The sequence below is a fragment of the Cuculus canorus genome, chromosome Z, assembly GCF_017976375.1.
Source record: "Cuculus canorus isolate bCucCan1 chromosome Z, bCucCan1.pri, whole genome shotgun sequence".
NCBI lineage: Eukaryota > Metazoa > Chordata > Aves > Cuculiformes > Cuculidae > Cuculus > Cuculus canorus.
In genome coordinates this window covers 28897036-28924104 of record NC_071441.1, presented here as the reverse complement: position 1 = coordinate 28924104, position 27069 = coordinate 28897036, and the positions used below count along the sequence as shown (strand labels likewise).

General features: G+C 39.5%; 1 protein-coding gene and 1 non-coding gene across 2 annotated transcripts in view; one reads left to right on the top strand and one right to left on the bottom strand.

Moving 5' to 3' along the window:
- Positions 1 to 27069, top strand: part of LOC104058397 (guanine nucleotide-binding protein G(q) subunit alpha) — a 138068-nt gene that overhangs the window by 63105 nt on the left and 47894 nt on the right. The gene's annotated exons all lie outside the window — the stretch shown is intronic.
- On the bottom strand, positions 13022 to 13133 carry LOC128850571 (U4 spliceosomal RNA). Its single transcript, XR_008448019.1, has one exon. It is a non-coding gene; the product is annotated as a U4 spliceosomal RNA (small nuclear RNA).

The window sequence follows — 27069 nt, the reverse complement described above, 5'->3', positions numbered from 1 at the left end:
GGCAGCTTGGTGGCGAAACAGTCAGTACTTTCTCTTTTTACAGCTTTTCGAATTTCTTTTATCGCTTCATAACTAACTGATTCCCAGCGAAGATCTGCACCTCGTAATAAATCATGGGAAAAAATTGCAACAGTTCAACCTGTTCCCGCAACTGCACTTTCCTCCTCGAGGAGGAGGACTTGTGCCCATCTGAATTACTTTCATCCTCAGATGTTTCACTTTGTAGTGGAGGATAGAGGAGTGGATTAGTGGTATTCAATGGAGATCTTACATCGGAAAGAATTGGGGCAGAGGATTGTACTACAGTTAATCGTTCGCCTTTACATTGTGGCTTGGATTCGCTCGCAAGTTCAGTGGGCATCTTATAAGTCCTGTCTTTAGTTGGATACTGTTGTCTCTTAACAACTTCCTCTTCCTCAGAATTGCTTCACAATGGTGATCGCTTTTTTATTTTCTGTGAAGTCCTTTTAGAAGTCATCTTTAGGTCCTTCAATACTGGACTAGGAGGGTCAGGATTATTTAAGGCACTAGCTTCTGCTAGATCTTGTTGTGCTTTAAAATCTTTTGGTGTTTCATATAGCAGTCGGCATGTTATTAACACACGAGTAGCGTTTAAATCTCCCTTTGTGGCATGTTCAAACAGTAATTCACCAGCCTCCTTCCAAGTCCCAGTGTCAAAAACATGTGGTGATTCCGTGGGCACATTCTTACTTCTTAACCATGCTGATAACAGTTCCAGTTTATGTTTTTCATGATGAACGCCTTTCCTTTTCAAAATATGCTTAAACATCTTTACTATTGCCTTTTCTTCTGTCAATTTCCTTTTCAAAATATGCTTAAACATCCCATATCTTGGATCGAAGACAAGTGCTGCATCTGTTGGGGCGCCATTATTACGGAGCCATTTTAATAGAATGCTCACTTTAGTCTCATCATATTTGAATCCTCTCTTTAGGAGGAGCTGGAGCAGGAGTTTTGCGATTGCCTCTTGTTCTGATGATGCCCCCTGCCCCATGACTGCCCAACTCCTCACCTTTTATGATAGGTGATGTCCTGGGGTTTGCGAAGAGCCACAGTCCAGCTGATGATTCTGAGTTGAGTCGGGGTTCCTGCCGGCTGCTTGGAGCAGTTGTACACCTCAATAGCCAAGTGATGGTGTTATCATGTCAGGGTCACCATTTGCAGGAATGAGTGACGAGACGGACTCTGTAGGGATGGAAATCGGAGACCTTTATTGCTCTTAGTGAGCTCCTTATATATACAGTGTTATGTTGCATCGAAAACTTGGCATCATTTGATTGGTTGCAAACAACTGTTCACGCATATAAGTTTATGCTACTATTGGTTAGTTGCTACTGTCCACGCGCCTTAATGAAATGCTTACTTGGTTAATTAGCTTTGCATATTTTACATGCTTTTCCCCTAAGTTATCATGATTTCTACTTTTTTAACTTACACCTCCCTCTCAGCTTCTGGGCACACAGCCATAGGTTACTGTTGCTATCTGTTGTTTCCTCTTACCGCACTGTTCATGGTCCTTCAAGGGCATTGTGGCCTTTGTTAATATAAAATGTTTCTGCACCTTTCCATCTCCTAACTGTGAAATTGGAACTTGTTGTTGACCTTGATTGAATTAAATATTTTAATGGTGAGTAAATTGTATAATTTCAGTACATTGATATCTCTTTTGTTGTTTCTGTTGTTGCTTTTGAGGATCAAAAGTAATGGTGAACCTATGCAGCCAGTAGCTGAAGTAAGCAGGCACGATTTGCTGGTTATGTGGTGTAGTCATGCACTTTCTGGTAGTTGATATAACTTCTATGTCACAGTCATTCCCTTAGCAGCTCATTTTGACTCTTGTCTTTGGAGACTCTTCAGCACCTATTCCACTTGGCAGAGAGACTCAACTTAGTGAATCAGAATTATATTGAATAATAGTTGTAATAAGGAATAAAACCCCCACAAAACGACTTGCCTAACTTATCTACAGTGGGCAATACTTTCCTTTTTAAACTCTTTGAACACCCAGTGAATAGTTGCTGGAGAGGGTATTCTTTTAATTATTTGTTATGTACCTAAAAGCGCTGAACTGCAATTTCTGGGATTGACCTTTATTGACCTGAGGTGATGGCCTCCTCAGTCCTGCTCAATGTAGGAAGACAAGAAGGAACATTTATTTCTAAAAGCCTGTGTATATGCATCTCTTGATGGTTTTTTCAAGCTGTGTTTTAGATTTTCCTCCTCCTTAAGAACACAAGTCTAGAACAACATTTCTGTATTTCCTAACTTCCTTTCGTCATTAGCAGCAGAATAGAATTGGCATAGTATTTTAATTTTATGACTACTGCTGAAAAAATGATTATACTGATAGTAAATTTGTTAATTGTTTCTATTGGTGTTTGACAAAGCTAGGAACAGCAGCACAAGCAACTCAGTTTTCTGGCCATTAACTCAGGAAAACAGTGCTGTTTCAATATGCATGTGAGTCCTGGGCGTTACCCCTGTACAAATGAAAGGAGGAGGCAAGCAAAGTAATAATACTTAACTTAGAGCTCAAGCTATTAATGAAATAGCTGTGAAAACTGAAGTAAAACAAGCAGTTCAAGGCAGTTACGGAAATGGCTGTTCCCTGTTACAAAGCAAGCAGGTGTTCTCTGCAGTAGCTGGGCACTGTTATGTAAGTTGTGAGATACAATCATGATGGGGTTGAGGAGGTGAGGGGAAGACCTTGTCATTGTTCCTCTTGCTAATTGTTTTTACAACAGAATAAATTAGTGCAACTGTCTCTGCCTAATATATTGCTAGTCTCAATGAAGAGCTTCTCTTCTTGACCACTTCCCATTCACTGTAAATGCAGTAAGCAGAAGATGCTTCATCAAGAATGTTTCATGAGTTACCTCCTTAGTTCACAAACTCCATCTGCCTTTCTATAAGCTCTCCTTGTTCTGTGTTTTGGATTCAAATAAGCCTTTAGATGCTAGGCTTTCCTTATTTCAGTGAGAAGCAAGGAACCCTATATAGATCAGAAGCAGCATGTTTCTCTGAACGTATCAGAACGTTGCCTCTGATATTTGTGATACTGATGTGAGAGGCAGTAATGTGGAAACTGCAGTGAGCTGTGTGATGATTAGGTGTGACACAGGACTGAAGGGATTTATTGCAGTGGTCTGTAATGTTTTACTTCTTAGCTTTACAAGAGCTTGTAAATCATTGCAATCAAGTTACACAGAGGTCAGAAAACACTCTATACAAGCAGTCATTAGGCTGTAATAACATAGCTCTTCTCATGACTGGAATGGATTATAATGGTCACCTGTTAGGGTAAGGCCTGTCTCAGTGAGTCTGGAGAGCTGTACTGTTCTTTGGTTGTCCTGGTTTGCTAACGCAGATTAATAGTGGTCTTGAAGACTTGTAATGTTTGGCTTTATTAGTATAGACATTCATGTGTGTTTTTTAAAAGAGAGTGTGATACTGCAGTGTTTACAGTCCTTTCATAAAAAGCTACATGCTTTTTAAAAAAGCTGTTCTAAAAATATATATGAATGATTGTGTATCTTCAGACAAACATTTTTGTGGGAATATTTTATTGCCATACTGCTCTAAGTACTTGTGGTTAAAGTAATTTTGAAACAGACTAGATAAAACCATGCCAATCCTAAATTGTCTGTGCTAAAATAATCTTCTATTAACATGTTTCTAAATGTGTCACAATTATAATAAAAAAAATCAACATCTTGGATGATATCAGTTAAAAGCGTAGAGAAGGCTTTCAGCACCATATGCTGCATGAGAAAGACTATAATGAAAGTAAAGTTAGGCACAAATTTCCAGTTGATGTAAAAAAAAAAAAACACCTGTGTGTTGGGTCACACAGGAGAACTATATACCAAAATCTTCGTATCTTAGAGCATGGGTGATTCGTATGTAGTAGTGCTTAAGGAATTTGAGTAAACATTAAGAAGAAGAAGAAAGTAATCATTGGTCCATATGAATTAAGACATAAAATTCAGGAGAAAGTTTCAAATTTGTTAACTTTTACACACTTCAACAGCTGTGTGCACTCACTACTGTTCAGACCCTTATGAAAATAAGCCTAGTTTGTGGTGTTGTATCTTTTGAAATGTTAACTAAAGAGAAAAAAAAAATGGGTATAACTAGGAGTCTTACAGAAATTTCTGGGCTTGTACTGTAAAATACCATATAGCTAGAAGCTGTCCTGCATGTCCCATCCCTGTGTTGTCTCATCCCTATTCACTACCCTGTAGTGGAGTAGAAATATGTACAGTAAAAACCCTTTCCATGAAAATTTTTTTTCCTGATGTCCAGTCTGAACTTCCCCTGGCTGAGCTTGAGGTCATTCCCTCTTGTCCTGTCCCCTGTCACTTGGGAGAAGAGGCCAGCTCCCTCCTCTCCACAATCTCCTTTCAGGTAGTTGTAGAGAGCAATAAGATCTCCCTTCAGCCTCCTCTTCTCCAGGCTAAACAACCCCAGCTCTCTCAGCTGGTCCTCAGAAGACTTGTTCTCCAGCCCCTTCACCAGCTTTGTTGCTCTTCTCTGGACACGCTCCAGAGCCTCAACATCCTTCTTGTGGTGAGGGGCCCAGAACTGAACACAGTATTCAAGGTGCAGTCTCACCAGGGCCGAGTACAGAGGGAGAATCACCTCCCTGGACCTGCTGATCACACCATTTCTGATACAAGCCAAGATGCCATTGGCCTTCTTGGCCACCTGGGCACACTGACTCATGTTCAGTTGGCTGTCAACCAACATCCCCAAGTCCTTCTTCTCTAGGCAGCTTTCTAGCCAGACTTCTCCTAGTCTGTAGCACTGCACATTGTTGTTGCACCCCAAGTGCAGGAACCGACATTTGGTCTTGTTAAACGTCATGCCATTGGTCTTAGCCCAGTGGTCCAGCCTGTTCAGATCCTTTTGCAGAGCCTCCCTACCCTCCAGCAGATCCACGCTTCTACCCAGCTTAGTGTCATCTGCAAACTTGCTAAGGGTGCACTCAATGCCTTCATCCAGGTCATTGATAAAGACATTGAACAGGGCTGGACCCAGTACCGAGCCCTGGGGAACCCCACTTGTGACTGGCCTCCAGCTGGAGTTAACTCCATTTACTACCACTCTCTGGGCCAGGCCATCCAACCAGTTTTCAGCGCAGAAGAGTGTGCGCCTGTCCAGGCCAGAGGCTGACAGTTTCTGCAGCAGAATGCTGTGAGAAACTGTCAAAAGCTTTACTGAAGTCCAAGAAGGATACATCCACAGCCTTTCCCTCATCCAGTAGGCGGGTCACTTTGTCATAGAAGGCGATCAGGTTAGTTTGGCAAGACCTGCCTTTCATGAATTCGTGTTGACTGGGCCTGATCACCCGGTTCTCTTGCATGTGCTTCATGATAGCACTCAAGATCACCTGTTCCATGACTTTCCCTGGCACTGAGGTCAGACTGACAGGCCTGTAGTTTCCTGGATCCTCCCTGCAACCCTTCTTGTAGATAGGCACAACATCAGCCAGCCTCCAGTCCAGTGGAACTTCCCCAGTCAGCCAGGACCTCTGGAAGATGATGGAAAGGGGTTTGGAAAGGACATCCGCCAGCTCCTTCAGTACTCTTAGGTGGATCCCATCCGGCCCCATAGACTTGTGTGTATCTAGCTGGGCAAGCAAGTCTCTAACTGCCTCCTCTTGGATCATGGGAGCCTCATTCTGCTACTCTAGCTCCTGGGTTTGTACACAGTGGGAACAACTTTCCTTACTATTAAAGGCAGAGGCAAAGAAGGCATTAAGTACCTCAGCCTTGTTTTCATCCCCTGTCACTGTTGTTCCTTCTGCATTCAATAGGGACTGAATATTCTCCCTAGTCTTCCTTTTCTTGTTAATGTATTTATAGAAAGATTTTTTTTTTATTATCTTTCACAGACTTAGCTGATTTGGTTTCTAGTTGGGCCTTAGCCCTCCTGATTTTTTCCCTGCAGGATCTCACTTCCTCCCTGTAGTCCACCCAAGACGCCTGTCCCTTCTTCCAAAGCTCATAGACATTCCTCTTCTTTTTGATGCCTCTCTGGATCTCCTTACTCAATCAAGCTGTTTTTTTCCCTGGCCGGCTCCTTTCCCAGAACATGGGGATGGCATGCTCATGAGCTGCTAGGATTTCACTTTCGAGGAGCGCCTAGCCCTCGTGGACTCCCTTGCCCTTGAAGACGTGTCTCCCATGGGACATTGCCAACCAGCCTTCTGAACAGTCCAGAGTCTGCCCTCTGGAAGTTTAATGTGACTGTTCTGCTAATGCCCCTCTTCATCTCACCTAGAACTGAAAACCGTATCATGTCATGATTGCTTTGTCCCAGGCATCCTCCAACTGTCACATCCTCCACAAGGCCATCTCTTTTCACAAAAAGCAGGTTGAGGAGGGCCCTCCCTTATCGGCTCATTCACCAGTTGTGTGAGAAAGTTGTCTTCCCTGCACTCCTGGAACCTCCTAGACTGCTGCCTTTCTGCTGTATTGTACTTCCAGCAGATATCCAGAAGATTGAAGTCTCCCACAAGGATAAGAGGTAGCAATCTAGAGACTATGCCCAGGTGTTTATAGAAGAGCTCATCAGCTGCTTCTTCTTGGCTGGGTGGTCTATAACAGACTCCCGTCACAATATCTGTCTTCTTGGGAGCTCCTCTGATTTTAACCCACAGGCACTCAGTCCTTCCCTCACCGTAATCGAGCTCTGGAGTTTATACACCCCCATAGCTGCACTCCACTTATACGAGTCATCCTACCACGTTTCCGTGATGGCAACGACATCGACATTGTAGCCTCCTTGCCCTACATCAGCTTCCGACTCCTTATTGCCCATGCTGCGTGTGTTGGTGTAAATGCACTTCAGCTGGGCTGGCAAACCTTCAGCCCTCATAAAGGGAATAGAGTTCATTCCCAGTTGACTGGTCCTTGGAATAACTAACACCACAGTGCCAGTTTCATCCTTACTGTCCCCAGGTGTAATAACCCCCACCTTGCTCTGTGGTGGTGTACTGGTGGTCCTCGCCAGCACACTATCTCTCAGTCACTGGAGTCCCACTTCCAGGCTCACTCCCAACTAGCTTGGTCTCATCCCCCTCCCCCTCCACATATAGTTTAAAGCTCTATTTAGGAGCCTAGCTAGATTTTTAGTAAGGACTTTAGTCACCCTAGGAGACAAGCGTGTCCCATCCCTAGTAAGAAAGCCTGGGGGTGTGTGGGCCACCCCATGATCAAAGAACCCACAACGTCTCTCCTCACGCCAGGCGTTAATCAAGTGCTTCTCTTTGACTTCTTGCTCCTCATTCCTTAGCGTTGGAATGGAACTAAACACTACTTGTGCCCCAGAGCCGTCCATTGTTCTCCCTAGAGTCCTGAAGTCTCTCTTAATGGCGTTCAGCTTTCTGTGCTGTATGTCGTCATTGCTGATTTGAAATACTACCAAAGGGTAATAATCTGTCTCTTTCACAAAGGAAGGAAGTTTTCTAGTTACATCCTTCACTGATGCCTCCAATAAGCAGCAGACCTCCCTGTGGAGTGGGTCCGGTCTGCAGATGGGTCCCTCTGTTCCTTTTAAAAGGGAATCCCCTAAGACAATCACTCTCCTCTTCTTATTTACGGAGGATGTTTTTATGGTTGTCTGAGGATGGCGCAGCCTAGGGAATTTATTAGTTATATGGAGTGTATTTAACAAATCCATGAAACTTCACATTTAGAGTCAGCCTGCCTGAACAGAATCTTAGTGACTATATAAACTAATAAATATTAATAGACGTCCTGAAGCAAAATGACGTGATTGCAAGTATGGAGGCTTTTTCTGGTGAAGTATATGCTCAAATGTTAGATTAAATAGGACTGCAGATGGGTTAGAATATGTGTGAAATTATAATGATTTCTTTTTTTTTTTTTTTAATGTATTTGAAAGGTACTTGAGAAGTGTAGTATTTCGTTTGTTTGTTTTATTAGGTTGTGTCCGCAAAAAGCGTAATCTCCCAGGGTAGTGCTTGAAGCCCCTGATTTCTAAGGTTCAAATATACAAGGAGTGGGAAAACCACAATCTTGAACACAGATGGAGATAAGTTTCTTATGCGTCCAAATTTGCTCTTTGAAGTTCAGTGATAAATAAAGAGTAAGATTTTATGATATCACAGCAGGCTCATATCAGTTACATGTATATTTACTAGTTAGATTTCTGTTTTCTCTGTTCCTAAGCTGCACTCACCTTTGGAAGCTGGAATGTTTGTAGGTAGTATGGGGACTACATAAACTGTTAAGCAAGTTTTAGCAGCACCTTGCAAGAATATCCAAGGCAACAGGAGTAGAGGGTGAGAATGCAAGAGGAAATGCTTGGAATGGAAAATACATGAAATGATAAAGAAGAATAGAGAGGAAAAGCAAAGGTTGTGGAAGTAGAATTGCAATTTGTGTCACAGCAGCATGTGACCCAGTATATAATGCTATTTAGTTACTTTTTCTGCTCACAGATTTGAATAAGACTTTTGTATTAAAAATGGGATTTTATTTTGTAAATAGATCTAAAAGGGGATCACAATAATTTCATCAGTGTTTATGTAGAGTTTGTTTGTCAGTTGTGGAATTCAGTTGCTAGTAGTGTTTTGAAAAGGATAATAAAAAAATAAAGGAAATGCTATCAGATGAGGGTTGTAGTTCTAAGCTTTCCTTCAGTTTTTTTTTTGTTTGTTTTGGCATTCAGGGTCTCCTAGTTCTTCTGCAAAACTTTTAATGATCTGCTTTCCACCAAGGTGTTACTAATGTTTGTTTCTTTTTTGTTGACAACAGACTTTGTGTCTCCAGAGAGTTTAAAACAAGAGCAGTTAGCCTGTACATAGTTTAGGATTCAGTACATTTCTGTCATTTTTCTCTTACTGCCAGAAGATATCCTTCCACAGCAAGGAAAGATCCTAATAGAGAATAAAATTAAAAAATTAAAGAATATAATTCTAGAACTGCCTCCAGAATTAGTTCTGTCTTGTTCTAACAGATTATTCTCTCTCTTCATGTCCTGATTTACCAAAAGTCAGGTAGGAATTGCTTTAGGTTTTTTCTCTCCTTATCAAAACCGTGAGTTCAATCTAGCCCTTCTGCTCTTCCATGAGGGATTTCATTCTAATGGGGAATTTATACTTGGTTTTATTGTTCCACTGATGTTTCTGAAAATGAAATCTCAGGAAAAAAAACCCACAGCATTTCAGGCAATTTAATTTAGGATTGTAGAATTGTTGCACTTTTTTAATGTTGTGTTCAGAAATTGCTTGGATCATATCTAATATGCTGAATTAGCTTATCTCTGTGCTACTGTGTATACCTGCGTAGGTTAAATATCTGCTATCAGCAGGATTAACAAGTAACTGGAACTGTAGAAACTCTTCATAGTTTATTTGTCCTGTCTGGAGATTTGCCTAAATGCTTACTGTACAGAAAGACTAACTTATTTATTATTGACATTTAGCAAGTGTGATAAGCACTAAGATCATAGATGCATAGCACTCTTTTCTAGTTTCTGAAGTTGTGATGCAATGCAACAAAGGCTAAAGGAGTGATATTCTGTTACGCATCCTCTGTTTTTTTATTTATTTAAGTTTAACTTAATTTCAGTTAATTTAAGATACTTACAAGTGCAAAACCGTGCAGTGTTCATCATGAGTCTGAAAATAGGGAAGTAATTAAATCACATATAATGAAGACGATTTGAAATAAAACATTGTTTTAAATGGTCACTGCTGCAGAAGCAAAAAAACGTATCTCTTCTGGGAAATTTAAATTCAGTAGGAAAGAAACAACAAGAACTTCTAGTTTCAAGAACAGGTCATGTTCAGCCAAGAAATGTAATGTAGGAAACCAAATGTAGCGATAGTTATACCAGTTAATCTTGTTGCCTTTATATATATATGTATCTGAATTTTATATATATGCACACACACCCCTTTTTGCTGAGCTTTAGTTTTAATCTTTGACTACTTAGAGAAAAAGCTGACTAGAGGAACTGCATGCTAGTTTTGTTGTTTCATTCTCATAAAATAGAACTATCAGACAGGATATTACATGGTGAACCTTTTTCCCCTTCTCTTTGAAGAAGTTAACATCTCTAGCACAGTTTAGAGTTTGCAGTGTTTTTCCTGCAACATAGCTAATTCTATAGCATCACCTGTAGCAGTATTTGTGAATGGTGACATTGTGCTGAACATGTTTTTGTAGTTGTATTCTATGCATTCTTGAGTACTGCTAGTTAGTTCTGTTTTCAAAGATTTGCAGTGGGTGAACAATACTCCTACAACTTCGTGTGTTGGCTGTTTTGATAACTGTTTGGTGAGGACATTGAGATAAATAACCCTTTTTTTTGCAGATTGGATTGTCTGTTTTGGCGTGATTTTTTGTAGGATCAGGTTACCTTGATGTAATTTGACTGTGTTACAGGTCATTAACAACTTTAATTTTCCTCAGATCATTTGTCTAATTTCAGAGTCTTGGTGGGATAAAGATAGCTTTGTTTGTTGCCTTTACTTGGGGCACTGGCACCATTGTATCGTATTTCAATATCACTATTTTTTGAGCATGTTTTTAGTATTTGTTTTAAATATGTTTTTAGCAAATAGGAGAACACATTTGAATTCCAGAGTGTTCTTGTTGTTCAGGAAAAATCACTTATCCTAGGTATTTCTTCTGTTAGGTAGTTTGTATATACTGGAAAAAAATCAGATTTAAAAAAAATCTGTGTACTTTGCACTCTATAAAGACTCTGCCCCCTAACTGATTGAGAAATTTCTAACAACCCTCATGGATCATGAGACCATTTTAAGACCATCACCTGGCAATTCTCAGAAGAGCCCCATTTACCCTCCTGAGCCAAAGGTCTTTTTGGTTGCCTTTCTTACTGAAGGTCTCTAATGCTTCATGGTTATATTTGCTTTGTTTGCCTTCCCCTCCCAACCCTCCCCCGCCCCCCCGCTTTTTTTTTTTTTTTGGTTCACATGCACTTTATGCATCAAAGCTTTCCCATTGGTTGTGGGTGGAATTAAGAACGTCCTCTGTGGGGCTGTTCAGGCAATATGATGTTAGCTGTAGGACCCCTACCTCACCAAGAACTCTATGGAAATCATAATTTATGTGGAAACTTTATTTTAGGAAAAAAGTCCTCTCTTCCCAATCCTCACTAACACGTTATGCCTGAAAGTTCTTGGGGTGTGCATTCCTCAATAAATTGTCCTAACAGGAGGGACTGGAGGAAATGAAATGGATTAGTTTTTCTTTGTGGGCAGAAGCAAGAAGGCATTCCATGGGAATCCTAAGAAACTTTAGTTACTACTTTTCCCATTTCTTCACAAGTTTTGTATTCTGGTTGCATTAGCTAGCTCAGTATGTTTTTGAGAAAGGAGAACAAAAGACAACTCACTAACTCTAAGTTATGTCAGTCTTAAAGAGATTTTGCGCAACTTTTCATATGTTTTGATGAAGCTAGTGGATGGTTTATTTCAATCTTAATTATAATAAAATTACTTTATTCTTTCTTTAATTCTGTTCTGCACCTTTCCTGATTGTTTTGGTTGGGTTTTTTTATTTGATTTTTTTTTTCTGTCCCTCATCCAGCAAATTTATTTTGTGTTATTTGCCCATGCATTTGGAGGGATGGTGCAGAGAAATCTTTGTAAATCACAGATTAATCTAAAAGGAATTCAGATGGAAATGCACGTCGTCATATATAATGCTAGCCTGAACTATCTTCTTTTTATGCTCTATATTCTCAAGCAAATCTTTTCAAACCATCTCTTCTCTGGCTTCTCCCCCGCTCCTGGATTTCTCTTCCCTTAAAACATAAAATTTTCTATCAAACTTCTCCTAAAAGTGTTACTGGTCCAGGCTTGATATGCATGCAAGAACATCCAAACTCAGAAGACAAAATAAAACCTGTTCTCTGAAAAATTATTTTTCTTTTCTTGTAATCCCACTTATCTAGCTTGGAACCAGAAAATACTTCATTGGGAGTACTTTTCATACTAGTTTGCGGAGAAGTAGCAGAAGACTTTAGCTTGTTGAGTGGGACTTCTTAATGGAGCTTCTCCATAATGTTGTGTATAGACTAGAAGACCAAACCTGCTGTCCTCTATGTTTTTATTTTAATTGCATCACCTGTGTAAGAGTTCTTCAAAGAGAGTAGATGCACTCTGCTTGAGCACAAAACTACTGATAGAATAAATTGAGAAGTATGCAGAGAATTATGTAAGGAAATCCAAAACAATGCTATTTTCTTTAGCTTCCTTCTGAGAATGTCTGCGCTTACTGTGTATGAAAATATCTACTGTGTATCTGAAGCTAAAAGGTAAAGAGAGGTCATTATATACCAAGTAAATCTTTCCATTAAAGGGTATCTACTTTGTTATTGATATATCTAAATTGTGCTGGGTATGAAATAAATGCCGATTAAGAGACTGGTCTTCAACACAGTTAAGACTGATTTCATATTAGGTAATCAAAAGGTGTATACTGTGGTTCACAAAAATGGATTCTGGATAACTTTATGAAATAATTAAATCAGGGTGACATGCAAAGTTATAGTGGAAAACAAATTATTAGCCTCCTCTTGGATGAAACACTAAGAAAACAAATAGGGTGTATTTTTTCAAGATTACCTCAGCAGACTATTGCATCATGGAGACAAGAAGTTTGAACGATGTGAAAAGGATTTTTTTTGAAGGGAAAACATAAAATCCGTAGAAAAGAATAAAATATAGGAAACTGACTCCTTGTTAAACAGCTGTATTAACATCTTAAAGAGTAAGAAGTGTTATGTATAATTGAAGTAGTAAATAGATAGTTTATAGCAAAGCAATTATATTTGATTAGTTATTAATGCTAGAAGAGACTAAGTGTGCTGTAGAGTAAGCTTTGCTTCTTGGCATGCATCTAAAATGAGAGAGTAAAAATTGTTGACAATAAAAATTGTCGCTGCTGTTGGATCCATAAATCGGGATAACAGTCGCCAGACTCAGAAACAGCAAATCAACAGAGATCAAATATTCTACGCAAATAAGTAGAAGATTGTGTTTCAGTTGGCAATAATCACACTTCGGATTAACCTCATTGGCTACGATACTACCACTGTGCAAAGCTACAGGACCGAGAGAACTACAGACCTGTCAGTCTGACCTTGGTTCCAGGGAAGATTATTGGAGCAGGTCATCTTCAGGTGCCATCAAGCAGCACATGCAGGCCCAGTCAGCATGGATTCAGGAAAGACTAGTCCTCCTGCTTGACTAACATCATTTCCTTCTATGACCTGGTGGCCTGCCTAGTGGATGAGGGACAGGCTGTGGGCATTGTCTACCTGGACTTTAGCAAGACCTTTGACACTGTCTCCCACAGTGTTCTCCTAGAGAAGCTGGTGGCTCATGACGTGGGTGGGCATACACTTCACTGAGTAAAACACTGGCTGGAAGGCCAGGCGCAAAGGGTTGTGGTGAAGGGAGTGAAATCCAACGAGTGGCCGGTCACAAGTGGTGTTCCTGAGGGCTCGGTACTGGGGCCAGTTCTGTTTAATATTTTATCGGTGACATGGACGAAGGAATAGAGTGGACCCTCAGCAAGTTTGCAGATGATACTAAGAGTAGGGAGGCTCTACAGAGGGACCTGGTCAGGCTGAATCAGTGGGCCAAGGCCAATTGCCTGAGGTTCAACAAGGCCAATGGCTGGGTCCTCCACCTGGATCACAACAACTCCATGCAATGCTGCAGGCTTGGAGAGGAGTGGCTGGAGAGCTACCTGGCAGAGAAGGACCGTGGGGTGTTGATTGGTAGTCAGTGGAGTATGAGCTCAGCAGTGTGCCCAGGTGACCAAAACCAGCAGCATCCTGGTCTGTATCAGTAATAGTGTGACCAGCAGGAACAGGGAAGTGACCCTTCACCTGTACTTGGCGCTGGTGAGGCCGCACCTCAAATGCTTGTGTTTAGTTTGGGGCCCCTCACTACCGGAAGAGCATAGAGATGCTGGAGCGTGTCTAGAGAAGGGCAGTGGTGCTGGTGAAAGGGCTGGAGAACAAGCATTATGAGGAGCAGCTGAGGGAACTGGGGTTATTTAGTCTGCAGTGAAGGGGACTGATGGGGAGATACTATCACTGTCTACAACTACCTAAAAAGAGGTTGGATTGAGGTCGGTGTTGATCCCTTCTCCCTGGTAGCTAGTGACAGGATGGGGAAATGTCCTCAAGATGCCTAAGGGAGATTTATGTTGGATATTGGGAGAAAATTCTTTACTGAAAGGGTTGTCAGGCATTAGAACAGGCTGCCCAGGGAGGTGGATGAGTCACCATCCCTGGAGGTTTTTAAAAGTAGATGTCATACTTGGGGATGTGGCCTAGTGGCAAACCTAGCAGGGCTGGGTTGGTGGTTGGAACCGATGATCTTAAAGGTCTTTTGCAACTGAAACCATTCTATTCTATGATTCTGAGTTGTTAGAAAACAAATTTGGGACATGAGCATGCTATGTCTGTGTATATTGACTGTACTTAGTACAGTTATAAGGACCAGATGTAAATATAGCCTGCAACTTATTGGAACTGGAAATATTGAACACTATTTCAAAACAAAGTAAATTCATTCAAATTACACATCAGTGTTATTTTGCAGGGCTGCAATACAGGAGTAAGAATTTAAAAATGTATTTTTCTAGTTAGTATTATGCTTTCATTGTCAGAATATATGTCATACTAATGATGCTTCCTACGTAACTGATGTGGTAATACATAAAAACAGTATAGCACTATTTCTTCCAGCCTAACCAGGCAACAGTGGCTTAAGTGTCTTATGTAATTGGTAACGTGATGAAAGAAATCACTGTTGCCACCAAATGATCGCTTTCTAGGAAGGTAGTTCCAGAGTTAATTTTACTTCCATTTTGCAATTTTATTAAGGGGCTAGCACACACTGTCTTGAAAACATTTTTTAATTTATTTGGAACTCACAAAATAGAGCTATCTCAGAAGGAAAGAAACAGTGTCAGAAAGATGAAACTAGGTTGGAGAGGGTTCTCAACTCATCCAGCAGGTTTCACATTTTTGAGATGATTTTCAACTGTATTTTAGTAATATGCATACAAATGGTCAAATCTAAATACTGTTGAATGATTACAGAAAGCTACAAATAACTCAGTCTCCCTCTTTCTTTGTTGTATAATGCACCATAAAGTGTTTATGGTATATAGAGGCAGAATCTATTTCAGTTGCAGAATTTTCTGAAGAGATCCTAGTAACTGCTAGGAATACCTCTACTTTGTTTCCTTCTATAAATAACATCTGGAGGGGAGATGTAGAATTCATGAGGCTCTTACTGAGTTAAAAAAAAAGTTTGTCTTAAATAAGTATATTTTGCTTCTAAACAAAACCATTCTATTGAGCTATAATTTACACTGTTATCTTCTAATACAACAAACAATAAGTCTCCGTTTAAAATTTTCTGGTTTTAAAAAATTGATGTTCATATTTTAGGAGGCGAGTAAATATATAGCTGTTGTTCTTTGTTTAGTGAAGTAGGAGCAATATTGGCATAACAATGGATCTCTCTTATAAGACTGCAAGGAGCGTAACTTGAGATTGACTTATACAGCAGATCTTTAGCCACAATCAGCTTTAGAAAGAGGTTTTATATTGTGCATAAAAAGCGGTTCTATGGTATATCTCTTCATTCAGATATTGTAGTTTAGGTGTTGTAAATCAGAATGCCGATGGAATTCGAGTAAGGATTGTGCATTTAGAATACATATTAGTCAGTCCTATAGTACTGTAAAATATTTTACAATACAAGCAGCCCAATTGCATTTCTAGAATAAATCTGTGAGATTTTCATGGGCGTTTGAAGGCAGGATTTCTAGCAGATATTTCGTGAATGAAGGATGTGGACACCAAACAAACTTCTTAGTGTTTGGATCATTAATGTTCTGTACAGTCATTTTTGCGTCTTTCTTTTTTGCTTATCATTGGGCAGGCAAGGATTATTGCTGTAGAGGTGACCATGAGGGCTCACAGTACACCAAATATTCCTGGTTACTTGCTCCTTCCGTGATTTTCCATAGTGAAACAGAGTTTGAGGTGTTTTGCTCTTGGCCCTCTCTACTTGCAAATGACCTACCTGTGATCTCCTGTCTGGTTGATTCTCCTTGGGGACAATCTAACTCAGGACTATATATAGTCGTGTGAGTGATAAATCTAAATTACCTAATTTAGCTACAGGCTTATGAACATTTATTGTAATGTGCTTCCCTAGAGAAATAAATCTAGTACCTTTAAAATTGCAGTAGTACATCTTATTCTCAAGAGGCCAAAAATCACCCAGAAGGCATTTCCAGTCTCATTACGGGTCTGAGTAGTTGAGAAAATGATAACTTCACAGATGACATGTGTTGGTGGGGACTGTTAACATCTCAAGTGCCACACAGGCAGGGTTTAAACTAGGGCAGAGCTTACAGATGAGCTTGTGGGTGGGAGGTCTGGATACAAGCCAAATATCCATTCTAATACAGCCTTTTTGTTGTTTGTTTTCTCCCCTTACTTTTTCTCCTTTTTCCCCTAACTTTAATGAGCAGACCTAGTTTCCAAAGTGAATTAGGCTGATCTCAGTGAAGGACTATTTTACTGAATGAATATGTCTACACTTAGCAGGATTAACTGGAATTAACTTGAGTGTTTATGTGTTTACATATGGAGAAGCCGTTGGTTTTCATAGTTTAAGGTGGAAGAAAAGCATAGGAACTATTTAGTATATTCTTATTAAATAATATGGCCTAGTGCGTTATTTCTCACTGTTCACAAAAGCATGCACAGAAATAGAAAAAAAAAACATAATAATAAAATGTTCCATAAGCAATAGGCTAAATTCATATACAAATTAATCGGTGAGTATAATTCCATCAAGCATAGCACTTACCTGGTGCTATGTCTGTGTTATAAAACAGGCTGTATAAGGTTTTGGAGAGAAACACAAAGCAACTATTTCAAACCCAGTTCCTCAAGAACCGCATGATAAATGCATGCAGCTTTAGAGTCCAGCAAAGCTTGTGAGTCAGTAAAAGCCCTCATACTGCCAAAGAGTGAGCTCAATTTAAATTTCCGTTTCTTATGCCCAGGAAAAAAAAGCATCTATTGCCATATAAGTCTTTTTTTATTATTTTCTGATTTTGGTATTACAAACCTATGTTCAGGACCATAAAAGCTAGCTAGCTTCCAGGCTTTCTGAAGGAACCCAGAACAATTTTACATCTTGAAAGGAAATAAAGCTTAGATGTCTGGCTCTTAAACTGTCTTCCAACAGAAAGTGAAAGAGTCTTAATTTTGCAGTGCATTAACAAGTGTAGTTTTTATTTGTTGTTCGGTTTGGTTTGTGGGGTTTGTTTGGGGTTTTTTATGAAATGGGACAAATTCATCAACCTCAAATTTATCAAATTCACAAGGCCTTCAGCAAACAGTTAAAAAATTAAGAATTAATCAGAGCAATTTATATGCAGTTGTTAATGTATATGTGGATACATTTTAAGTGCATAATGTGGGATAAAAATAAAGAATGACTAGTAGAAGGTTGTCTTGAGAAAACAATAACAGGAGCATGTCGTGTGAGAAGTATGAACAGTACTGGTAAGGATTCAGTGGTGAAAGGTGTATGAAGGAGAAGTTCATGGGTTTTCTTACAGCTTCCCATTTTGATGGTTTGTCTGCTTAATAGTTATGATTTAAGAAGATTTATGTCTAGCTCCAAAGTAGCCAGCATGTTGTCTTCCTACAGCAGCCTACTGTTGCATTAACGGAATTACATATGTTTTCTTGGTTATTTTTCATGGCTATGTCTTCTTTTCACCAGCTGAGTGGTATTAATGATAGACACTAATCTCCAGGGTAATTGAGATATGAGCAATGTGATCTGTTTTGAATGAGTGATCACTAATTTCAGATTTTAATTAAGGACATGATTTATGTAATCAGAATAGTGAAATCATATATTCTTTTTACAAGATGGAGAATGGCCTTTCACCCATTTTACATGGTATCAAAGAAAAAAGCTTCTCTTGGAGGTTTTTCTTGTCTCTTCTTTCCCCTTTCACTACTTTTTCTTTTCCCTAATCGTCCTCTTTAGGCTGTAAAAATGCATGTTTCTGGAAGTCAGTAAGTACAATACACTTTCAGGTCCTTCTTCAAGTCACTGTAGCTTCTTTCTGTCTTCCTTTTGGCCTGTTTGATATACTCTAGTGCAGATACTGAGACATGATGTACTTTGTGCCTTAGGTCCACTTCCACACCATTTCTTCTTCTTGTTTCCTGACATAGCTACATGTTCTCTTTTCAGCTAAGAGTTTTTCCAACTACATAATTTTAGAGTAGTGGAGCACTTGAGCTGTGTCTGGCATTTATTCTCAGTGTTAAATCTTTCTCTTCTGCTTTTCCTTATGGCCGTTCTCTTATGCTGTTTCCTTATGTTCAGCACTTCCCAAACCCTTGCTTTTAATTCTGTAGTTACTAAGCCAGTACTGACTTTTCTGATGACTGTACCAAAATCCTAGCAAACGTCAGCCAGATAAATGGTGTTCGGAGCAAGTGATGTCCATGACATATGAATTTTGAAAATTAAAAAGATTTGTAGAAGCACAGAACTATCAGCCTATTTTTAAATTTGGAGAACAGTCCACAATATTGTAGTTTGAACAGGGGTAAGAACTGTTTTGTTATTTGTAATGTAATTAATACAGTGACTTATTAGAATTGGTGTACAGCTGAATTACCTTTTAGTAAAATGAATTCATGTAGTAGTTTTATTTTAAAATGTTTCTGAAATTATGTTTAGGTCATGCTGACTTACTTGTTTCTCACTTAGTCATATTTCCGTGTGTGAAGTTAGCATGTGACTGTGTAACCAAATTGGTGATGCATATGTCTTGACAGTCAGCTGAACGTAATACGTATCATCAAAGGCAAGCAGCTTTCTGCTTTTTACTTAGAATTAAGTAAATCTGTTTGTTAGCATGAAAACTAAAGATTTGGCATGTGCAGTGCCATTGTCAAAGTTTTTTAAATAACTTTTAAGATAAGAACAGTAATGGTGTATTTAGTTTTGGTTTAGGATTTGTTTCAGACTTATTAGAAAGGCAATGCAAAGACAATGAAAGCAGGAATGGGAAAAGGAAGATTTATTCTCATTCATCAGTTATCTTTTCATCTGTTGACCTGCTCACGGGTTTCTTTTCTGTGGTTATTAACCTCACCAGGTTCTTCAGTTTCAGTTTTTCTTTTGCAGCCTGACTGAGACAATATGCTTCAGGGATTACCAAATATAGTCCACAATCAAATTCAATCACCAGTATTCTTCAAAACCAAGTTAGATCTTAGTTACGAAGGTGTAGAATGTATAGATATGCCCAGCTTCTTCTGTTGTCTAGAAACCATTAAGCATCTCCACCATCATTATGCAGTTATGAGGGGCAGCTGTCTCTTGCTTTGTTTGATGCCGTTTGTGTATGGTAAGCTGCCACTATGACCCTCAGATGAGTAATTTAGTTTCTCCCAGAGTATTTGTTCTGGTTGTTGCTTGTTCCAACATCTTTGCTCATTTACTCATGTTGGAAGGAAAGATCAGCATTAATCTGGCCGAGAACCCTCGATGAAGAGAAAAGGGCTACTTAGACCATCTGTCATTTTTTTTCAGGAGTATGAACCTCTAGCAGTCTTTAAGGTTCTGCAGTCGCATTTCTGTGTTGATGTGGGTGCTATTGGTACCTCATTTGAACATTTACTTCTGAAACTGGACTTAAGTGTAATGAGGTGCTTAGAGGGTTGTAAATGAAAACAGTCAGTATGATCGTGCCTTTACCATAAAAAATAATAGAAAAAATTCTATAGTAGTATAGCTAGAGCTGTGTTTCTCAATTATTTTTATTAAATAATAAGTTCTTTACCTTACCCACTGAATCTCTGGATAAAAGCGAGGAGACCTGTATAGCTGTATCCATTTAAATACAGTTCTAAAATACTCTTTTAGAAATGTTTTTAATACTTCCTTTAACTTCTGGGTATACAGCCTTGTGTTTATAATTGTAAACCTAGAACAGTAGGAGATGGTGCTGCCCACAGAATATAATCTGTAAAGTTGTCATTTCTTTTCCATGTTTTCCTTCTTGTTGCCATCACTTTTGGTTTTTTTTTTTTTTTGGGGGGGGTGACACATGCAACAGGGAAATGCTCTCAGTAGCTGTACTTTGTATTAGCAAAAATAGATTTGTTGTAAATTAAGCCCACTGAATTCACAGTAATCCTCACAGAAAGATTGCAGGTCACTTCTAACTTACAAAACCCACAGTCAGGCAACAGAGCCTTTGAACCACTTATCATCTATCATCAAATATATGCAGTGGTTAGATTTCCAGTCTGGTCTGAAACCAGGAAGACAAGGCAAGGAGAACAACACAACTTTCAGGTCTTTTTAAGACCCTGGTGTAGTTTACGCAATATATCTGGTTTGTGAAGGTATAGTGACTTCTGCATTCTGACTATTCAGTAGTGACTGCAGGATTTATTCTCCTTTGGATTTCAGTAGAGAGAAGATGAGACTGATAAATAGTTTAAAAGTTGGGGAGGTCTTTTTTGTTGTTTATTTACTGTGTTGTGTTTTTTCTTCTCTTCTCATTTTTTTCTTGACATGGAAGTATTGGTGCCAGGCTGAAGACAATTGCCATTGATCCTGTCAGTTGTAGAGGTGAAGAACGTTGGGTACATTTTGAGGTTGATAACAATCAACCACTTTTATTAATGTTATTGTTATTACTTTCTTGATGAAAGGCTTTGTTTACAATTACAGCAGTGGAGTTACAATGAGTTACGCTACATAGGATGATGTATCAAGACTTACAGACAGCTGCAGAAGCATGCACAGGCACAGCCTTCTGTTCTTATCCAAACTGTTTTGTTCTTTGTGTGGTTTTTTTCCAACATTGTACTTCAGTCATGTGCTGACTCTCAGGAGGAAATACTGAAAACATATCTGGCTTTTTGCTCATTAAATTGAAAAGAGGGTGACCTAGAAAGAGCAAAAGACTTGCTGACCTCAAATTGTTATCTTACTTTTTTCCCTGATAGAATGGGATGATTTTGCTGCTCTATGATTAGCAGTTTGTGAAAGGTAAATTTGACTGCCAATTCTAATTTGCCTTCAGATAAATATGTCTTCTGGTGGTGAATTACTCGGGCCTCTGGATGTACTGGTAGCTTTCTCTGTCATAGATTTCCTAACTAAGGAGATTTTTCTGTGTTGTGAAAGCTGGATTCTGAAAAATAACAACTTAAGATAAGACTATTTGCAATTTGTGGTGAAAGAACAAAAGAACTGATTACGGCATAGAATAATCTTGTAGTAGAATTTGTTATCCTGTTTTCTGAGTTGTTGTTTTTTTTCTTAAAGCCATATTCTAAAATGTAAAACAGTTCAATATGCAGTATTTTAACAGTTACAACATCTGATGTGCTATAAAGGGAAATTACTGGAAGAAAGGAGATGCCGAGGAAACAGCACTGAAATCTACAGGAAATCATGGATTCTGGGATTCCTTTGTCCTGTATCACAAATAAGAGAAAGTTTAGTATTTTCTTTGAGCTGTACTGTGAATTTACTAACTTTCCATTAAGTGATTTTTATTATTTTATTATACAGTTAAAAATAATTCACCAATGTGATACCAGTGCTGTGAATTGCTCAGCTACTGTTAATCTGTTGTAATCCACAGCCAGTGGATTCTTGGTTGAAATGAATTTTGACTGCATGAGAAAGATTGCAACTGAGCACTTCTAGAGAATAGGAGGTGCTTGAACATCGTTAACTCGATGTCTGAACCAATATATGATTCTGTTTTGATCATAATATTCAGACTTTGATTTTTAATAAGGGACATTCCATGCTATGTCCTGTAATCACATGGTTGGCATACATTGTTAAAGGACCCTTCTGTCTGCTCAGTGTTGACTTTTTTGAACTAAATCTGTCATTTAAATCAGTAATTTTTATGTTGGTTATAGCATCAAACTAATGGTGTGAAGAACAGTGCACAGCATACAAAGGAGGTGGCAAAGCCATGTGTCCTTACCAGGTATTCTCCAGCTTTCCAGCCCTGCAAAATATATTGTCTTCTGATAACACTTCTGAGTAGAATTTGTGATCATGCTGATCAAGGCAGAGCGTCTTGTCCCATGCAAGTCTCCTGCTGTATTGTATGCTTTGTATGACTGCAGAGGTTGTTTAAGGACAGCAGTGGTCACATATCTGAATGAGCAGACTGCCAGGTGCTGACTGTGTCATGGGCTCTCAGGTCACTAACCATTGTAGCACATTTGAGTAACTGTGGGAGCTGTGGTGCTTTTGCAGTAGATTTAGTGATCAGCACTTCCAAAGAAAGTAATAAGCACTCTGGTACTACTTGTGAACTGGGCAGATAAAGCCTATTAATAAGTATTTTTTCTGAATAGCAGAATGTAACATAAACAACCTGTCTTTCTTACTCTAACAGCTTCCCTAAATTAACGTCATAAATTTGTCTTGAAGTTTTTCTGGGAAGCTGCCTTGGACATTTCTGAAGAAAGTAGTAAGGGAGTAGATTTGGAAATCTGTGGCTAAGTAGAACCTGTTGATTGCAAGAAACTTGGTATGGTACATCGGTATGCACTTGTTGCGTTTTTTCCTAGGTCATCATCTCCTTGCTGTGTCCTGGAGTATATTGCACAGCAGGATTAGGTGACTGAGTGTGGAAACCTTGCTATACTACTAAAAAGGGTACCCAGTTTTTCTCAATAGACTGTACTGTCACTTTCTTAACCATCTTATTCAGTTCACAGAAGCTTTCTAACAATTTAATGAAAATTAATCTTGACACCCCCTCAGTTTTGCTTTCTTTCACATAGACCTCGCTCACAATGAGAATATGGGCTTTTATAAACCATTCAGATTACTAAAAACATGCTACAAGCAAACAAACAAATCCCTCCAGAGATCTTGCTCCCCATACTTGATGACTAGTTGTAGATTTATAAGGACAGTGTCTTAGTTTGGCTAATGTCTTCAGAGAGTACTCTGTTTGTGCTTTGGCAGATAAATAAGCCTACTGTGATCTCTCTCTGTAAATACTGAATAGCTGCTAAGCAAAATTATTCATTTAAAAACATATATCAATTAGGTTGTCAGATTACGAATCAATTTTACACACACCAGGCAGCAAAGGAAGAGCTTTTTAAGCTCTTATTTGGTGAAACTTGATTCTATGATTCCTGTATAGGAACGATGTTGTGCTTTATTGTTTTTTCATCCTCCTTCTTAATGATAGAAGTTGGCAGTGTGTTTCATGAGACTTGTATTTTGCCTGAAGCCTCAAAAGAGGAGTCAGCAGTGCTTTGCCATACTTCTTTAAATAAGCTGTTCTTGGCATCTGATTCAAAACAGCAGAAATATGGTATATTTCCAGGAATGAGAAGATTGCACCTTATTTATAAAGAAGCTATCACTTTTTTAGGTCACACATGGCATAAAGCTTTTTTTTTTAATTCTTCCTCAAGGCTTATTTCTGATAGTTACTCATCAGTGTGGTATAATGTGTCTGTGGTTTTTCTAGAGAAAATAAAAGTTGGGTTGCTATCTTTAACGTCTTGGGATTAAATAAATTATTTTGTGACCCCATCCTAAACAGCAGTTTTTCATCCAAGATTATGTTTTGCCCCCTAATTCATTATACTAGACATGAAGGGATTAACAAAAGCACCCAAAAGAAGTAGGTGATAGGGTATCGAGTAGCTTTATGTGCCCCACGCAAAGTCTGAGGGTTTTTTTCAGAGTTCACTTCCAAGAAATGAGGTAATTGTTTAGAAAGACAGTCTTCTTGGTTGGACAACACACAAATGCAATTATTTAAAAAAAGTTAGTTGCAATTTTTGTAGAGAAAAATCCTGCTGGAAACATTATTTTGAAAGGGAACCTCCCAGTCCTCTGATACCTGTAGAAATAATCACAGAATCACAAGGTTGGAAAGGACCCATTGGATCATCGAGTCCAACCATTCCTAACACTCCCTAAACCATGTCCCTAAGCACTTCATCCACCTGTTCCTTAAACACCTCCAGGGAAGGTGACTCAACCACCTCCCTGGGCAGCCCGTTCCAGTAGCCAATGACTCTTACTGTGAAGAATTTTTTTCTGATATCCAACCTGAACCTCCCCTGACGGAGCTTCAGGCCATTCCCTCTTGTCCTGTACTCTGTCACTAGGGAGAAGAGGCCAAGCTCCCTCCTCTCCACAACCTCCTTTCAGGTAGTTGTAGAGAGTAATAAGGTCTCCCCTCAGCCTCCTCTTCTCCAGGCTAAACAACCCCAGCTCTCTCAGCCGCTCCTCGTAAGACTTGTTCTCCAGCCCCCTCACCAGCTTTGTTGCTCTTCTCTGGACACGCTCCAGAGCCTCAACATCCTTCTTGTGGTGAGGGGTCCAGAACTGAACACAGTATTCAAGGTGCGGTCTACCAGTGCTGAGTACAGAGGGAGAATCACCTCCCTGGACCTGGTGGTGACCCCATTTCTGATACAAGCCAAGATGCCATTGGCCTTCTTGGCCACCTGGGCACACTGCTGGCTCATATTCAGTCGGCTGTCAACCATTACCCCCAGGTCCTTCTCTTCCGTGCAGCTCTCCAGCCACTCTTCCCCCAGTCTGTAGCGCTGCATAGGGTTGTTGTGCCCCAAGTGCAGGACCCGGCATTTGGCCTTGTTAAACCTCATCCCATTGGTCTCAGCCCAGCAGTCCAGCCTGTTCAGATCCCTTTGCAGAGCCTCCCTACCCTCCAGCAGATCCACACTTCTACCCAGCTTAGTGTCATCTGCAAACTTGCTGAGGGTGCACTCAATGCCTTCATCCAGGTCATTGATAAAGACATTGAACAGAGCTGGACCCAGTACTGAGCCCTGAGGAACTCCACTTGTGACTGGCCTCCAGCTGGAGTTAACTCCATTGACCACCACTCTCTGGGCCCGGCCATCCAACCAGTTTTCAACCCAGGAGAGTGTGCGCCTGTCCAGGCCAGAGGCTGACAGTTTTTGCAGCAGAATGTTGTGAGAAACTGTGTCGAAGGCTTTACTGAAGTCCAAGAAGACTACATCCACAGCCTTTCCCCCATCCAGTAGTCGAGTGATTTTGTCATAGAAGGTGATCAGGTTAGTTTGGCAAGATCTGCCTTTTGTAAACCCATGCTGACTGGGCCTGATCACCCGGTTCTCTTGCGTGTGCTTCATGATAGCACTCAAGATTACCTGTTCCGTGACTTTCCCTGGCACTGAGGTGATGTTAATGATGATGATAATGTTTTGAAAACACTGCTCTTGCTGTTATGTGTTAGTCAGCAGAGGGCACTGTACTCCCTTAAAAATAAGAGAAATTATGGCTTAAAAGTACAGAAGTGAAGTGCTTTTCTTTGCAGTGCCTTTTAAAAAAAAAAAAACACCAAGTTTCAAATTATAATTGTGAAAATTGATCTGATGTAATTCAGTACAGTTTTATTTTTCATGTAGTGCTTCCTCTCATATGAGGTACAAGATGACATAGAGATTTGATAATATGATTCCCTTTAAAAGAAGCTGCTGTTCATTTTCATGCGCCCATCCTGTGTTCACCAGTGGTTCTTCTCTAGATCATAACTGCACTGAAACTGCTGCAGTTCCTCTGTGTAAGCAAGCGGATGGCTGATTTCTAACCTGCCTGAATCAACTGGCTGTAACATCTACTTTGTAAAGAGACTTACAATCTTTTCAGTTCTAGCTATTTGAATCTCTGAAGATGAGCAGAGCTGTTTTTCCTCTTATCCTTGAAACAACTGTAGTGCAAGACTCATTGAGGCTCAGCAGGAGTTCTGTGCATCTGTCTCTTAGGTGAGAATTCACATACTGAAACATTGTACTTTTTTTTTCTAATGGACTTACCCTTGTATTGCCATGGTAGTGCATTCTTGCTGGTTTGTGAAGTACAGCCAGTTATTCTGCTTGAAAATGGAATGAAAATTTCAGCATGTCCCTGTTTGCATAACATTCTTTTCCATAAATTCACTATACCACTGTACAAAAATATTACCATATAAAAATTTGCCATTTGCAATGCTGCTCTTGAGCACCATTCTTGAAAAACAGCTGTTAGGGCATGGACCCTGCGACGGGTGAGGGAAGCAAGCACTCAATATGAGTGATAAAGCAAGCTTCGACTTTATTCAAAATCAGCCTGGATTATATACCCTAACATTCAAAAGAAGCTTTGTGCTTTGTGCTTTATGCTTTATGCTTTGTTACAACTTATACGTGATTAGTTACTTAAAACTATTTGCTCTTTATTGATTCATTGTCTTTTGTTAATTCATTATTGATTCATTGTCCTTTGTTAATTCATTATTACTATATTGCTACTTCGAGTTTCGTTTATCTTCTTGCAGGTATATTACAGTTACAGTTGGGCTCAGTGCTCCATCCTGTTCCCTTGGGAAAGATTCACTTGTCCTTCAGAAGTTTCTTCTTAGAGATTCCTCTTTGCATGCCTTCTTGTTCTTTTAGTCCATATCCACACTCAGAGTTTAACAAAGTTTCCATTTATACAATATGTGTCTCACAAAGCTTTTCTATTGAATCATGTCCTTTTTCACTTAACCACTTCCCAACAGACCCTGCTATAATGGTCTTAAAGCTGTAATACGTGTTAAGTAAGAGAAGAAATAGTTGAAAATTTCTGATATTTCCAGATCCTTTTTTAAAAATTATTTGCCTGTAGACAAAGCAAGTGAAAGATGCTTTTCAGGAAAGACTGTGAGAGGGAATGTTTGGGTTGTTACTGTGTGGTTCAATACCCTGAATAATGTTTCCTGATAACAAGCTTGTCAAGTACATGTTTTTGAACCCTGTGCTTGATGAGAAACTGTGGTGAAATGGCAAATGCATCCCTGACTGTGGGATTGGCATTGTTCTTTGTTCACTGCTGTTAAAAGCAGTTTTAAGTTTGCTGCAGTTTACACCAGCTGA